Source organism: Oryctolagus cuniculus, chromosome 7 (genome assembly GCF_051225735.1).
Source record: "Oryctolagus cuniculus isolate XC-2025 breed Fujian yellow rabbit chromosome 7, ASM5122573v1, whole genome shotgun sequence".
Lineage (NCBI taxonomy): Eukaryota > Metazoa > Chordata > Mammalia > Lagomorpha > Leporidae > Oryctolagus > Oryctolagus cuniculus.
Window position 1 is genome coordinate 164631618 of NC_142873.1, and position 16493 is coordinate 164648110.

The following is a 16493-nucleotide window of genomic DNA, read 5'->3' on the forward strand; positions in this document are numbered from 1 at the left end:
TTGGGAGCCGATAACACTCACTCCTTGAGCCAAAGAGATGTCCCAGCACAGCGACTGGCGTTTAAGGTGGAGAAACCCGTTTTAGTCTTAAGGCGGCAGTGTGAACTGCCTCCAACACAAAGGAGCATTCCTAGGACACAGTCTGTGGGTCGAGGGAGGCACACGTGGACTCTGAAGGGTACAGGAAAACCGCTACAAAAGGTGCAGGGCGGCCAGGAACTGCCAGGGACTGGCCCTGCAGCTGCTCAGACCGGAGTCTCCGCACCATGAGGAGCCCAGCCCTCCCGGCCCTCGCCGCACTCCTCCCTGCGCGGTGTGGGAGAAGGGAAGGCAGATTTGCTGTCATCTTCCAGGGTCCTGCAGCTCTCTCCAGGGAAGCCCTCTGCAGATCGGCACCCACCCAGCAGACAGACCTCGGGCGAACGAGAGGAGGAAGCTCCCTGCCCCCGGAGAGGAAGGATAGACACGAGGTGACAGACAGGGCTGCAGCTGTGGCGCAGCGGGCTAAGCCACCCCTGCGACACTGGCATCCAATTCAACTGCTGCTGCTCCCCTTCTGATCCAGCTCCCTGTTAAGGAGCCTGGGAGAGCATCGTGGGATGGCCCAAGTGCTTGGGGCCCCTGCCACCCACAGGGGAGACCCCGGGGCACTTCCAGATTCCAAGCCTTTTATGGTTGTTTGGGGAGTAAACCAGCTAATGAAGATCTGTCTCTTCCTCTCTGTAACTGTGTCATTTAAAGAAATAAATAAATCTGTTCTTTAAATTTATTTGAAAGTCAGAGTTACAGAGAGAGAGAGAGAGAGAGAGAGAGAGAGAGAGAGGTCTTCCATCTGCTGGTTCACTCCCCAAATGGCAGCAATGGCCACAGCTGAGCTGATCCGAAGCCAGAAGCCAGAAGCTTCTTCCGGGTCTCCCACATGGGTGCAGGGGCCCAAGGACTTGGGCCATCTTCCACTGCTTTCCCAGGCCACAGCAGGGAGCTCGATTGGAAGTGGAGCAGCCGGGACTTGAACCGGCGCCCATCGGGATGCTGGCATTGCAGATGGCGGCCTTACCTGCCAGGCCACAGCATCGGCCCCATTTTTTTATTTTTTAAGTATTTATTTATTTATTTGAAAGTCAGTTACACAGAGAGAGAGAAAGAGAGAGATTGATTGATTGATTGATTCCATCCACTGGTTCACTCCCCCAGTGGCCACAACAGCCAGTGCTGAGTCAGGCTGAAGCCAGAGGCCTGGAATTTCCCAGGGGTCTCCTGTCGCTCCCCCTCTTCGTGGAGGAACGACACAGGACCCTGCGCTGTTCTTTCGTCTGCTCGGCCCTCCCCGGGTTTGCTGCTGGTTCTTCCCGGGTTGGCTACTATCCCTTCCACCTCCGTGGAAGGGCAGTTCCCCCTGGCCACATTCCCCACTTCCGCAGGGGAGCGGCACACCGCCGGCCGGCTCTCTCGGGGGCTGCACAGGTGTTCCCTCAGATGTTCCCCATAGATGTTCCCCGGTGCATGCCGTCTCTCTCCTCCTTTATAGTCCTCCTCTGCCAATCCCAACTCGGCTGCCCACACGCCGAGTACGCTGCTCTCCTCCAATCAGGAGCAAGTCCTACAGTTTATTAGTTGAACTGGAGGCAGCTGTGCAGAAGCTGTTTACTTCTCTCCCAGCGCCATATTGTGGGAGAGCAGATGCATAGAATAAGTCTTAATTCGAGTAACTTAGTCTAGTCCGGATTGCTCCCCACAGTCTCCCAGGTGGGTGACACGGCCCACGCTTTGGGCCATTTTCTGCTGCTTTCCCCAGGCCATTAGCAGGGAGCTGGATTGCAAATAGAGCAGCCGGGATGCGAAACAGCGCCCATATGGGATGCCAGCATCACCGTGACAGCTTTGCCTGCTATCCTGGCCCCTAAAAAAGAAAATAAACAGAAAAGAGCACTGATTCACGATGGAATGCATGATGTGGAAGGATTTAAGCAAGAAAAAATGGCAAAATCTACCTGTGCTGGAAGGCACTGAGGGAGGTGTCAGTGGGAAATTTTCGGAGGTGATGACGGAGCTGACGCTTGGAGAGAAGGCCAGCTTCATCAAGACTCGGGAGGAAGACAGGAGGTGCAAAGACCCTAGGCAGGGGCCACCGGCAAGCTCAGAGGAAGCGAAGTCAGGCCAGTGCATGCTGGGATGAGAGCAGAAAGAGGGTGCAGTGGGGGCGGGGTCAAGGCCTGGAAGACGGGCTTTATATGATCCTTACGGGTGGTTAGCCGAGAGGCGGGATGGGCTTTATATGATCCTTACGGGTGGTTAGCCGAGAGGCGGAGACGGCAGAGACAGCAGAGACGGCACTCCCGACCACAGCAGGGGCCAGGAACTCAACCCAGGTCTCCCAGGCAGTGGCAGGGACTCAACTTGAGCCATCACCGCGGCCTCCCGTTCCCAGGAAGCTGGAGTTGGGAGCCAGAGCCAGGACTCACGTCCGAGCACTCAGTATGGGGTGCGGTGTCTTAACTGCTGGGCCAACTGCCTGCTCTTGCTCTATCTGTAATCAGCTTTATTGAGATTAAAGTTCATATGCGATGAAACGCACTAATTTTAAGCATCCAATCCGATGAGTTCTGAGACGGGTGTGGGGTTGTGGAGCCACGCCATGCTCCTGACGTCACAGATTCCCATCGCCTCGGAGAGATCCCTCCTGCCCACGCCATCTCCTCTCCCTTCGCCCAGCCCTGGTGACCACGCGCAGCTGCCCTCTGCCCCGTGGCTTTGCTTTCCTGGAAGAGGACGTTAGTGAGGTCGCACAGCATGAGATGGGGGTCGACAGCCTTCCAAAGTGGCTCCCAGTGACCTGGCCCTGGCACCACGAAACTCCTTCCCTTACGTGAGGTCTGGATGCAGCGACTTGTTCTAACGCCACCCCAACAGGCATAACCACCAGGGGACGGCTCATCAGGTCTTGCTGACTCTCCCGCCGGTTCCCTTTGATGGAGCTGGCTGTCATGTTTTGAGCTATGTGCTGGAGGCACGGAGTGCTGAGGGCAGCCTTGGCCACCAGCCCAGAAGGACTGGCCCCTGCCCCCAGACAGCAGGGAGCTAGGCCCTGCCAGCTGCCCTGAGGGAACTGGAAGTGGATCCAGCCCACTGACCCGCAAGCTGACAGCGGCCCTTGCCAACCTGATTGCAGCTCGGTGAGTGACCACGAGCCAGGAACCCTGACCTACAAAAACCAGGACAGCGAGGCCTGCAGTGTGACGCCACGCCATCTTGTGGTGGCTTCTTGTACAGCAGCTCTGACGCCTCCCCCAGTGTCCACGCTTTCTGGAGCCCCATCCATGTGGTTTGCTTTTTATTGCGTACTTTTCCGTGGCATGAACACACGTCAGCACGTTCAACGTCCACCTGCTGGCGGTGTCGCGGTTGTGTCCGGTCGTGGCTTTATGTGAAAGCTGCCTCAAACATTCAAGCACAAATCTGTGTGGACGTTTGTTTTCATTTCTTCTGAGTAAATGTGTAGGTGTAGGCTGGCTGGCTTTTAAGGGGAATGTGTGTGTGATTTCGTGAGAAGCTGCCCACCTGTGCTCCACAGTGCCTGTGCCTCTCTGTAGTCCCACCAAGGACACCTCACCAACACTGGACATTGTCAGTCTTTAATTTTGCCAGGCCACTTGGCAGCATCTCATTGTAGACTGCATGTGCATTTTCCTAACTACTTCTTTTGGCAAATTGTTTATTTGGCTAAATCTTTAAAAAAAATTTAAGTTGTTGGTCTTTGTGTTGTTGCATTGCAAGAGTTCTTCCTACATTTTACACGTGAGTCTTTGCTGGATGTGTTTTGCAAACATTTTCTTCCAGCCTGAGCTTGCCTGTTCATTTTTTTGTTGTTGTTCATTGAAAAACTTTATGAAAGCGTTGATCATTCTCTATAGCTGGTTCAGTACTTCCTGGGCAACTTAAAATGCTGAGTCATTCCTGAGCGCGGGTATCTGGAGCAGAAGTGTGAACCACCACTCTCTGCCACTCAACATCTGACTTCTCTAACTTCCACTTAGCAGGTCAATAAAAACTAACCTTTTAAAGACTTCGCAAATTCCTATTTCCTTGTTTTTTTTTTTTTTTTTTAACCTTTAAACCTTCTTAAAAGAGGCAGCTGAAACCCCACGATCAAAGCCTCAGTCTGAACGAGCGATCCAAGAGGCTCCTGGACTCATCACAGAGCAGACGGAGCGCGTTTAGCATTTATTTCCCACTAAAGAGGATGCATTTGGGAGAAAGGAATGAGCCGTTGTCAGGAGCTGCTTTTGGTGAGTGATCAGCAAGAGCTCGGCCGTCATGTACTGATACCAGGGCCCACTGCCTCTCTCACACGTCCATCTTTGAACTTCCAGCTCCTCTACCTGTAACTCAGCCTTTTCTGCTTCAGTTTGAAGAATGGTCATTGTTTGTTTATTAATTCTCTGCAGGACGATCAAAGAGAGTATGGGCAATCCGTGTGGATGTACGATGCTTGCCATACTCCCAGTGTTCTGGGATACGGCTTCTGGCGTGTCTGCTAATTCAGCTTCACCAATGAGTATATCCACCAGAGTTATGCCAATTGCTACTGAATCGCAGTCAATAAAATGTAGAATTTCAACAGCTTCAAAAACTGCTTGTCATAGGATCCAAGTTTGATGAGTCTTTTCTCATGGTCTCCACCGGGCGGGACAGAAGCGACAGCCTTCGGAGAGCCAGGAGAGAGCAAGCCTCCAAATCCGAGTTGAGGGCCAAGGCAGCGGCCAAAGCGGCTACTCTGTTGAAGCACACGGCACAAACTCGCCCTGCCACAAACTCAAACTCATCTCGGCCAAACTCACAGTGCCACAGACTCATCTCTGCCGCGGTTACGACAGGCAATAGAAGGAAAGCTTGCCTTTCAGTTTATTGAAGTATCTTCGAGGAGTTGAAGTTCTTAATGAAACTAATTTTATCTCTTTTCCTTTGTGGTTTGTGCTCCAACTTAGTTTTCCTTTGTTGAACAGGGGCCTGTGCCTTTCCCAGGCAGGACATGGGGGTCACCAGAGGACTCCCTGTGTGCACTGCCCGTCTCCCAGCGATCGCTGTGCTCGGAGCCGTTGGGTCGATAGTTCGAGTACGGTTGCCCGAATGTTTTGTTCAGGTTTTCTGTTGTTTCAGGCAGGAGGTCCATCTGTTCCCGCTACTCCATGTCAGCTAGAAGCTAAGACCGCGCCCTCATGGTAAATGTATCATACATATACACAACAGCTTCACTGAGCTGTCACTCACTAAGCCATAAAATTGCCTTCTTTTTTTAATATTAAGGTTTATTTCATTGGGGCCAGCGATGTGGTGTAGTGGGTTAAAGCTCCAGCCTGCAGCACCGGCATCCCATCTGGGCGCCAGTTCTAGTCCCAGCTGCTCCTCTTCCCACCCAGCTCTCTGCTGTGGCCTGGGAAAGCAGTGGAGGACGGCCCAAGTCTCTGGGCCCCTGCATCCATGTGGGAGACCCAGAGGAAGCTCCTGGCTCCTGGCTTCGGATCAGCACAGCTCCAGCCATTGCAGCCAACTGGGGAGTGAACCAACAGATGGAAGACCGACCTCTCTCTCTCTCTCTCCTCTCTCTGTGTAACTCAGATTTTCAAATAAAATAAATAAATCTTCAAAAAATTTTATTTTATTAATTTGAAAGATAGAGATAGGAGAGACAGAAATCTTCCATCTGCTGGTTCACTCCCTAAATGACTGCAACAGCCAGGGCTGGCCCAGAGAGGCCAGGAGCCAGGACCTCCTTCCAGTCCCCAGTGTGGGTGGCCAGGGCCAACTACTTGGGCCATCTTCAGTTGCTTTCCCAGGTGCGTTCACGGGGAGCTGGATCCGGAGTGGAGTGGCCAGGACTCAAACTGGTGTTCCAATGTGGGACACGAATGTTGCAAGCAGTGGCCCCACCTGCTGCACCACAGCGCAGGCTCCCTGCCCTCACCCTTCAAAGTTACTCTCTGGGCATTCACGCTGAGCTCATCAGCACTCTGCTGGGTTTTGTTTGTTTGTTTTAAAGATTGTAGAGTTACAGACAGTGAGAGGGAGAAACAACGTTCTTCTATCCGCTGGTTCACTCCCCACATGGTCCCAACGGTCAGAGCTGAGCCGATCCGAAGCCAGGAGCCGGGAGCTTCTTCCAGGTCTCCCATGTGGGTGCGGGGGCCCAAGCACTTGGGCCATCTTCTACTGCTTTCCCAGGCCACAGCAGAGAGCTGGACTGGAAGAGGAGCAGCTGGGACTAGAACCGGCACCCTTATGGGATGCCGGCACCACAGGTGGAGATGGGCCCACTGCGCCACCGCGCCGGCTGATTCTTGTTTTCTCTCTACTTTCATCTGATTGCATGATTTCTCACAAGCAGCTGGTGCACTCCCTTGTTGCAGTGTATGGAAAGCATGTCTCTTCTGAGTACTTCAGAGTTTTCCAAGTCTCATTTTCATGTTTGATTACTATGTCTGCTGCTGTTAAGTTCCTGGTCTGTGGGCTGTGTTCGTCAGGTTGGAAGACATGAAGCCACTTGGGCGGTGAGCTCTTGGCCTGTCCTGGGGTCTTGCATGGGTGTTGAGCCACGAAGCTCCCCTCCCCCAGCCTGTGCCCTCAAGCCCACCCCAGGCGCGTGCGCGGTTTGCTCCTGCAGCCCCCTTTCTCTCTGCGCAGGCCCGGCTTAGCGATGAACTGGAAACCATCTCAGGGCATCTGCTGGCGACTCAGGAACTGCGGCGTCCCCCCGAGGGCTCGGGGCAGCGCCAATGGCTTCAGGTTCCTTCTCTCCCTCGGGTCAGGCAGAGGGGACTTCCGCCCCACGAGTCGCGGCGCCGCGCACCGACTCCGCCTCCCGATTCCTCACGCAGCGTCAGTGGCTCCACCCTGGCCTGGTCACTGGGCCTAGCGAAGCCCAGTGCGAACCAACGCCCTCCGACACCGCCGACTCAGCACCCGCTCGCCCGCCGGCAGCCAGCAGGGGGCTGGGCACGGGCTGCGGGGGCAGCCACGCGCGACCCCGCCCCGCAGGGAGAAGCCACGCATCGCCAGCAGGACCCGAGCCCGGCCTGCGAGGGCCCGGCCGCTCCGGCTTTCCTGTCAGTTCCGGTCGCCATCTCTGCGGAGCGGCAGCCGACGGCGGCACCTGGGCCCCCAGCACCAGTCGGGGGCGCGCCCACCACGACCGCGGCTGAGGAGAGGGCCCGCCGGGGCCGCGCGGCCGCCGAGGAAATGGCGGGCGGACGCCCTCGCGGCGCAGAGCCGCCCACGGCCGCTCCGCCAGGCCCGCGGCGCCTGGACGACCGCGCACCCTGTGGGCCCGGGCGCGGCGCTCCCGGAGGGGCGGCTCCCACAGGACCCCGCCTGCGTCCCCTGCGGCGAGGCCCACAGCCCGGCGGCCTCCGAGGGGCCGCGTCCCTGACCGCGTCGAGGACACGCGCCCGCCGCGCCCACACTGCGCCTGCGCGGGAGGCCGCGCCGCCGGACCGGACCATCCGCCCTGGCGGGGGAGCCCGAGAGCCCCCGCAGCGATGGAACCTCCCGTTGCCAAGGAGCCGCCGCGGGGACGCCGAGAGCGGCCGCCGGAGCCGCGCCGGGACCCCAGCGCGGCCTCCGCGGACCCGGACCCGAGAGGTGAGCGCGGCGGGCGAGGCGTGCGGCGGGTGCAGCGTGTTGGTGTCTGCGAGCGTGGCCCCGGCCCCCGCGGGCCCTCGCCCCGGCGCCTGTGGCCGTCCTCGGAGCCCTGGGGCCCTGCCAGTGCCTTCCCCCTCTCTGCTTCCCCGGACGCCCCCCGGAGCCAGGTTCTGGCGCGGGCACCCCAGTCAGGTCCCCGCCCTCCGGGCAGGGGCAGCCTCTGCCTGTCCGAGCCGGGACCGCGAGGGGAGCCCCTCCCGGACGGGGCTGACCTGTGGCTGATTTCCTGCTGCTCTTGGCCTTCCTGACCGCGGGACAGGCGCCACTCTGCAGACTACGTAAACGGAGTAATTCCGTATTTAGTCCTTTTTAAACTTCGGAAGCAACCAGGCTTACGCTGAACCCGCAGCTGGGCACAGAACGCGTCTTCCTGAAGCTGCCGGCCGAGGCTGGGCTGACCGCCCCAGGGGGCCTCTCCCCCCAGGGGGCCTCTCCCCCCAGGGTCTGCACCCCGCCCAAGGTGCTGTGAGGGGGCAAGGACTTGGGGGAGGGGAGGAGCAGCCCCGTGCCTCCCCCGGCTGCTCCGGAAACACCCTACCACCCTCCCCACCCACCACCCACCACCCACCACCCACCACCCACCACCCATCACCCACCACCCTCCCCACCCTCCCCACCCACCACCCACCACCCTCCCCACCCACCACCCACCACCCATCACCCTCACCACCCACCGCCGCCCACCGCCGTGTGCCTGCCGCCATTCTGGGGGAGTTCAACCCTGGTGCTCTGCGTGGCCCACGCTGTCTCCGCGGCTGTGACGCTCACCTGTCGATGCCCCACCCGCAGGATCTGGACACGCGAGCTCATCGCTGTGAAAAGCTGAGACGGTGGTCCCCGCGCCGGGTGGGTTGGCGTCCCTTTAACAGACGCGAATACTGGTGCTCGCAGGAAGTGCAGCCGCCGGCCGGGGCGGGCCCTGCAGACCCTTGGTTCCAGGCGTCCAGTCCCCAGACGGGGAGAGCACCAGGGCTGGGCACCGTGTCCCATAGCCCAGGGGCCTGTGGGGACAGGAACCTTGGAGCCAGAGGGCCTGGCAGGTGGACCCATGGCCCCCAGAGACGCCCAGGCCCTGACCTCTGAACCTGGGGCTGTAGGTGGGCAGTGTCCTGGCGTCCTGAGTGGGCCCAGAGCCATCACAGCGCCTTTTGATTGGAAACAAACGGGAGGCAGAAGAGTGAGAATCAGAAAGACAGCAGCCGGCGCTGTGGCAGAGCCGGTTCGAGTCCCAGCTGTGCCACTTCTGATCCAGCTCCCTGCTATGACCTAGGAAAGCAGTAGAAGATGGCCCACGCACTGGGCCCCTGCATCTGTGTGGGAGACCAGGAAGAAGCCCCTGGCTTCAGATGGGCGCAGTTGAAGACCTTTCTCTCTCTCCCTCTCACTGTCCGTAACTCCCCCTCGCGAATATAAAATCAAATCTTTTTTTTTTTTTTTTTTTTGACAGGCAGAGTGGACAGTGAGAGAGAGAGACAGAGAGAAAGGTCTTCCTTTTCTGTTGGTTCACCCCCCAAGTGACCGCCATGGCCGGTGCACCGCACTGATCCGAAGCCGGGAGCCAGGTGCTTCCGGTCTCCCATGGGGTGCAGGGCCCATGCACTTGGGCATCCTCCACTGCACTCCCGGGCCACAGCAGAGAGCTGGCCTGGAAGAGGGGCAACCGGGACAGAATCCGGCGCCCCAACCGGGACTAGAACCCGGGGTGCCGGCGCTGCAAGGCAGAGGATTAGCTTAGTGAGCCGCGGCACTGGCCGCGAATATAAAATCTTAAGAAAGAAAGAACGGAAGGAAGGAAGGAAGGAAGAAAGGAAATGGAAGACAGACAGTAGCCGACACGGCTGTTTGTGGAAGGAAACCCTGAGCCAGGCACTAGGTCCGCTGGGCTCTCTGGGAGCCCCCAGGGAGGCGCGCAGCCCTGCTGACACCCCGACTTCGGCCCGTTGAGACTCCTGGGTGTCTGAGCCCCGGAGCTGTGCGGCGGTAACTCGGCGTGACTCTGAGCCCCTGAGTTTGAGACGGCTTCTCCCATCTGGGACTGAGAGGGAGTTTTAGCTTCGCTGGATGACGTCGGAGTCCTTCCTCAGGGCCTGTCCCAGCTCTTCCTCCCCCGTCAGCGCACGAGAACATTTCAAAGTCCGTAGAGAGACGGAATTACAACACTAGTTTAGGGGCAGGCATTGTGGCCCAGCAGGTGAAGCTGACCCTCCAAACGCCAGCATCCCACATCAGAGCGCCGGCTGAAGGCCTGGGTGCTGCACTTCCCATCCAGCTCCCTGCTAGCGCACCTGGAAAGACAGCACGTGATGGCTCAAGGACTCGGACCCCTGCACCCACGTGGGAGGCCTGGGTGGAGTGCCAGGATCCTGGCTTCAGCTTGGCCCAGCGCTGGCTGTGCTGCCATTGCAGAGTGAACCAGCGTATGGAAGATTTCTCCTTGTCTCTCTGCCTTTTAAATAATAATAGTCATAGAATAATTAAAGTTTATTTTGGTGCAAAATGCTTTGGCATCCCTGCAGTTTTTCCAGTAGGCACATTTTTAATCCCGCAAACATTCCCCACTTCACGCCCTGGCTGGCACCTGCTGGTGTGTTACCACATCAGTCTGCTAACTGCGGAAGGATCATTCCTCATGCCTTTATTTTTAAGATTTATTTATTTATTTATTTGAAAAGCAGATGGAGAGAGATCTTCCAACCGCTGTCAAGTGGCTACAACAGCCAGGGCTGGGCCAGGCCGGAGCCAGGAGCCGAAAGCTCCACTGGGTCTCCCACGTGGGCAGCAGGGGTCCAAGCACGTGGGCCATCTTCCACACCTTCTGAGCGCGTTAGCAGGGAGCTGGATCAGAGTGGAGCAGCTAGGACCTGACCCAGTGCTCTGATCCGGATGTCGGGTCAGAGTGTAGTAGCCGGGATTTGAACCAGCGCTGGAGTCACGCCAGGCCCCACCTCGTGGTTTCACTTTGTGTTTCGCGGGTCCCTCGTTAAGGTGAGCAGCTTGGGCTGGTTTACGACGTCTCCAGCCCAGCCTCTGGAGCTGCCAGGAGGCCGTGGATTTCACAGGGAGCGGCTGGCGGGCGCCCCCCGTTTAACCCAGTCCTGATGCCTCCGCCTGGAAGCACAGGGGCCTTCACCCAACCGCAGGTGGTTTTCCCTGGCTAGAAATTGGGGCTCCCACAGCTCCCCGTGGGCTCAGTTAATTTGCTGAAGCAGCTCACTCGGGTTTGCAGGTTCTCACAAAGGGCCCAGGTGCAGAGGTGCACGGGGCGGGGGCGGGCGCACCCGTGTCCTCCGACACCGCCCCGCAGGGACCTCTGTGCGCGTTCTCGGGGAGCTCCCGGAACCCTGTCCTGGGTTTTCTTGGAGACTTCAGCCCCTGTGTGTGGGGCAGGACAGGTCTGTACCGGCTCTCAGGCGAGGTGGGTGTGTGCACACATGTGCACACATTCATGTACTCCTGTGGAGACTGAGAGGGGTTTCGGTTGACCTATAGGTAATTTGCAAAGAATTGCAGGGGTGGTTTATTATAGAATCATGATTAGGGAGGCAGAGAGAAATTGATCTTCCCTTCACCGGTGCCCTCCCCAAACCCCAGCAACAGCTGAGGCTGGGCCAGGCCAAAGCCAGGAGCTCAGTGTGCTGTCCCGTGTGGGACGCAGGGTCTGCGTAAGCAGGCAGCTGGACCAGAAGCGTGAGCCCAGGCGCTCTGTGGGGCGCAGGCATCCTGAGCCGTGTCTCGACTCGACTCGCTAGGCTGTGGGGACGCAGATAGTTAGCTTCACACCTGGCACACGGCGCCCCAGTTACGAGCAGCTTTGAGGACATCACCATGGGCTTTTGTGGCCAAAGACTCTGCCTGCTTGCTGGCATGTGGGTCGGTGGCTTTAATAAACCCCTGTCCAGGGGTCTCTGCCCGCTCACCCCGCCCTACACAGTGTAGGGGAATGTGTGCGCGGCCCTCCCCCACTAACAGCATAAGTAGGTTGCTGCCTCCTGTCGGGGGCCGAATCTCTTCTCAGATGCTGCCCCACCCCCACGATCCAGGTGGGCTGCAACCTTAATTCCCCCTGCTGTCCTGTCTTCAGGAAGTCTTTTCTGCTTTAATGGCTGCCCCCTGCCTTCCTCAAACCCTAAAATCCTAAAACCAACATGATCCCCACCCCCAAGAATGGCGTGATGGCAGCATGGGGTTTCCAGTGTCTGTTTATTTTTTTAAAAAAGGTTTATTTATTTATTTGAAAGAGTTACACAGAGAGAGGAGAGGCAGAGAGAGAGAGAAAGAGAGAGAGAGAGAGAGAGAGAGGGGTCTTCCATCCGCTGGTTCACTCCCCAGTTGGCTGCAACGGCCGGAGCTGAGCCGATCCAAAGCCAGGAGCCAGGAGCTTCAGCCAGGTCTCCCACGTGGGTGCAGGGGCCCAAGCACTTGGGCCGTCTTCTAATGCCTTCCCAGGCCACAGCAGGGAGCTGGATCGGAAGTGGAGCAGCCAGGACTCGAACTGGCGCCCAGATGGGATGCCGGCACTGCAAGCATTGGCTAACTCACTTCGGCCACAGCGTTAGCCCGTTTACTTTTTTGTTTTAACAAAAGATTGATTTATTTATTTAAAAGAGATGCAGAGAAGGAGAATCTTCCATCCTCTAGTTCACTCCCCAAATGGCTGCAATGGCCGGAGCCTGGAGCTTCTTCCAGGTCTCCCTTGTGGGGCAGGGCCCAGGCACTTGGGCCGTCTTCCGCTGCTTTCCCAGGTGCATGAGTGGGGAGCTGGGTAGGAAGTGGGGAGCTGGGGCTGACGGGTGCCGCAGGTCTGCATCGCGGCACCAGCCTGCTGTTTCCTTGTGTTGAGACTCCCGTGGGGGCGCTGGCTGGGCTTGTCTCCACCAGAGGAAGGGCTCGAGGCGCAGATGCAGGGAAAGACGTAGAGCAGGGGTGGGAGCGCCCGCCTCGGGCCAAGGCAGCCCCAGGCAAGACTCAAAACTTGCCAGGCTGCGGCAGGCTGATGTTTAAGTGGGTCATTTTGCAGGCCCTCACATTACATAATAAAGATCCAAATGGCCCTTGGCAGAAAGCAGGTTCCCCGCCCGGCACTCACTCGGCGGTGCAGAGCAAGGGCTTGGTGGTGCCGACCGGGCTGACTCGTGGGCACCACCTCCCTGCCTGCAGCACTGCTTTCTGGAAGCGCTGATTCCGCAAAGTCAACGTCCCCCAGTAGGGAGAGGGGAAGTGTGAGCCCCAGGGACCGCCCCGCCCAGCAGACGGACACTGGTACTTGTGTTTGGTACCCCCGGGGCCGCCCTGCCCAGCAGGCGGACACTGGTACTTGTGTTTGGTACCCCTGGGGCCGCTCCGCCCAGCAGGCAGACACTGGTACTTGTGTTTGGTGCCCCAGCCCTACCGCACTCCCTGTGAGTTTGGGGCTGATGGATCTAAGAGGTCCCCAGGCAGGACCCCTCGGCCCGCGCACTGCTCCCGGCATCACCAGCGCCGAGCGGCCCCCAGCACTGTCAGTGGTCACCTTCAGTAATTGCCTAACCAGTGTCTCGGCGTTGTTGGCCCGACCCGGGCCCCAGGGCCCCAGCTCGGCACTGACGGCCCCCACCCCCTGCAGAGCTCTGCACACCTTCCGTGTTTGTGCGCGGTGTCATTGTTTGTTCTGCTAAGTGGGAGCGCACTCAGTCCTTAGTATTGTCCTGTATCTAGCGACCTTACTGGGTTTCCTCCATGACCGTAACAATCTATCTGTGTACTGGGGCACCTCAGAATGTTTGTGGAAATGGGATTAACAAGGATTTGTTTTCGGGGCCGGCACTGTGGCGTAGTAGGTTAACCCCCCGCCTATGGTGCCGGCATCCCGTATGGGCACCGGTTCAAGTCCCGGCTGCTCCTCTTCCAGGCCAGCTCTCTGCTGGGGCCCGGGGAAGCAGGGGGGGACGGCCGAGGGCTTGGGCCCTGCGCCCGCCTGGGAGACCCGGAGGAGCACCTGGCTCCCGGCTTCGGGTCGGCGCAGCGCCGGCCGTTGCAGCCATGTGGGGGGTGAGCCAGCGTCTGTCTCTAACGCCACCTCTCAATGAATAATTCAAGAAAACCTTGAAAACAAGAGACAGGATTTACTTTCCTGCGGACTAGCCCTGCGGCTTCCGCACGCGGGGGGTCTCCGAAATGTTCCTGGAAGATGCGTTAGGGAAAGCGTGGGCCTGGGGCTTGTCCTGGCCCGGAACACACGGATCCTGATCTCCTCCTGTCCGGAGCTGTGAGGCCCCCGGCGTGTGCAAATTTCAACGCCTGCGGCCGCCGCCCCCCAACTCTACCAGCGCCTTGGACCCGGGCGGTCTCGGTCCCACGTCTTCCCTTGTCGAGGTTGTGACAGATGCAGAGTTCACCGCGGTGTAGACGTCGGTACCCGCCCTGCTGGGCTCACCCAGGGCCGAAAAGCAGTCAGCGCAACTGTGCCTCAGGACGTCTACACCTCAGGGCGCCCCCACCTCCTCAGGGCGTCCTCACCTGGGCGTCTACACCTCAGGGCGTCCCCACCTCAGGGCGTCCCCACCTCAGGGCGTCTACACCTCAGGGAGTCTACACCTCAGGGCGCAGTCCCCTCAGGGCGTCCCCACCTCAGGGCGCGGTCCCCTCAGGGCGTCCCCACCTCAGGGCGTCTACACCTCAGAGCGCCCCCACCTCCTCAGGGCGTCTACACCTCAGGGCGCCCCCACCTCAGGGCGTCTACACCTCAGGGCGCCGTCCCCTCAGGCGGACATCGGAGTCTGCTCCGGTCACTGCAGGAGGGGCGGCGGCGGCGCTGCCCGGGTCTGAGGCGCGTGCTCCTGCGTGTGACTGAGGGCCGCCCACCCGACGGCTGCCACCGCGCTGCCCTCTGCCACCCACGTCCCCCCGGGGTCCCTGCGGTTCCTCCCGGCGCTCGGACCCGCGCTGCGCACCCGCCCCGTGTGCGTCCCCCGGGCTGCACCGACCCGGCCCCGGCCCTGGGGGCGTGTGCAGGGCAAGGGTCATGTCCCCCCACCCCCAGGACGTCTGACGTGGTTGCGGGGCTGCCACCCGCGTCCCCACCGTGGGCCCTCTGCTGCCCGCGTCCCCGCCGTGGGCCCTCTGCTGCCCGCGTCCCCGCGTGGGCCCTCTGCCGCCCGCGTGCCCGCATCCCCGCGTCCCCGCGCCGTGGACCCTCTGCCGCCCCTTCTGCCTCCTTGCAGAAGAGCCCCCACCCCGCGCTGTTCCTGGTGCCGGCCGCGATGGACGCTCCGCAGGCTGTGTCCGGTTCTCTCTGAAAGCGTTGGATTCTGGGTTGTTCTGTGCTGATTTTTAAATCTGGTTTGATATTTTCCTTTCCTGCTTCATTTAACCCGCTCACGTTTCATCTTGTATTCCCTTAGATTTTAACCGGATAATTCCCTGTTATTTTGTCAGTTTTTCAGGTTTTTTAAAGATTATAAATGCATTTTAACATTTTTTGCAAATCAGTTTCAGGGACTGAGGCTTGGCACGGCAGGTTAAGCCTGGGCACTGGCATCGCATGTGGGCGCCGGTTCAAGACCCGGCTGCTCCCTGCTCACGCACCTGGAAGGCGGCGGGACGTGGCCCAAGGACTTGCCACCCAAGTGGGAGACCCGGATGGAATTCCAGGCTTCTGACTTCTGCCTGGGCCAGTCCTGGCCAGCGCGGCCATTTGGGGAAATGAAGTTGTGGATGAGATCTGTCTCTCATTCTGCCTTTCGAAAAAATTTAGAGTGTTTTAAGCGTGATGCCTGGCACCCTGGCTTTGCAATATGACCAAAAATGGAAGCTCCAGCTGCTTTTCTGTCTTTGATTTATTTACGTGAGAGCCAGACACGCACACGCACACGCACACACGCACACACACACAGCTCCCACTCGCTGGCTCACTGCCTCCATTGCCGCGGTGGCCAGCCTGCAGCTGGGAGCTCCGTCCAGGTCTCCGTGTGAGTGCCAGGGGCCCGGTAACTGGGGGCACCACTGCTGCCTCCCCGCTGGCCATTAGCAGGAGGCTGGCCTGGAGTGGACCCTCCTGCGGGACACAGCGCGGAGAGGCACAGGCTGGGCCGCTCTGGCGGAGCCTCATGCCGAAGGCCCAGGGCCCGTGTGCACAGGCCCCGCGGGCGGCACCGCCGTCGTGTGCACGGGCCCCGCGGGCGGCACTGCCGTCGGCAGGGGCGTTGTGGGGATGCTTTGCCGAGAGCTGTGTCTCTGTAGCGTGTGTGTGTGTGTGTTTTTTCTAAATTAGAGCGAGGGAAAGACGAGGGAGATTTCCATCATTGGTTCACTCCCCAGATGGCCACACGGCTGGGACCGAGCCAGGCGGAAGCCAGGAGGCTGGAACTCCATGCGGGTCTCCCTGTGGGTGCAGGGACCCAAACCTGCGCGTCTCCACTGCTTTTCCCGCCGTTAGCAGGGAGCTGGGTCGGAAGTGGGGCAGCCCACAGGGGACGCCGGCGTCACGAGAGAGGGCCCGCCCGCTGCGCCACAACACCAGCGCCCCTCTGTGGCTTTTGTGGCTTTTTGAGTGATAAATCGTTGGCCTTGTTTTATTAATAATTTAACCAAGAAACACTGTTAGGCATTTGAAATATTTTCCAGTAAGTTATTCTGAGCAATGGCTAAATTCAATAATAAAATAATCGTCCGCAGTTGTAGCATCTTGTACGCAGAGTCAGCGTTTATGTGCATTTGTCCTGGAGTTGGTCAGCACGTCCACGGGAGAGCGCGTCTGTTGCCACGGCGAGGCACGTTCTGTGACACGTCCACTGACGTGAGCGGCTGACAAACCAGCTCTT

At 59.0% G+C, this 16493-nt stretch overlaps 2 long non-coding RNA genes and 1 pseudogene across 2 annotated transcripts; 1 reads left to right on the plus strand and 2 right to left on the minus strand.

Moving 5' to 3' along the window:
- Positions 1 to 1736: 1736 nt before the first annotated feature.
- LOC149125862 (uncharacterized) lies at positions 1737 to 8778 on the minus strand. The gene is made up of 3 exons (XR_016211325.1): positions 8464 to 8778; positions 1992 to 2167; positions 1737 to 1900 (listed from the first exon to the last, which is right to left on the minus strand). It is a non-coding gene; the product is annotated as an uncharacterized LOC149125862 (long non-coding RNA).
- Positions 4093 to 4813, minus strand: LOC138850372 (NADH dehydrogenase [ubiquinone] 1 beta subcomplex subunit 5, mitochondrial pseudogene; annotated as a pseudogene).
- LOC149125863 (uncharacterized) lies at positions 7213 to 15489 on the plus strand. The gene is made up of 2 exons (XR_016211326.1): positions 7213 to 7635; positions 15163 to 15489. It is a non-coding gene; the product is annotated as an uncharacterized LOC149125863 (long non-coding RNA).
- Positions 15490 to 16493: the final 1004 nt, after the last annotated feature.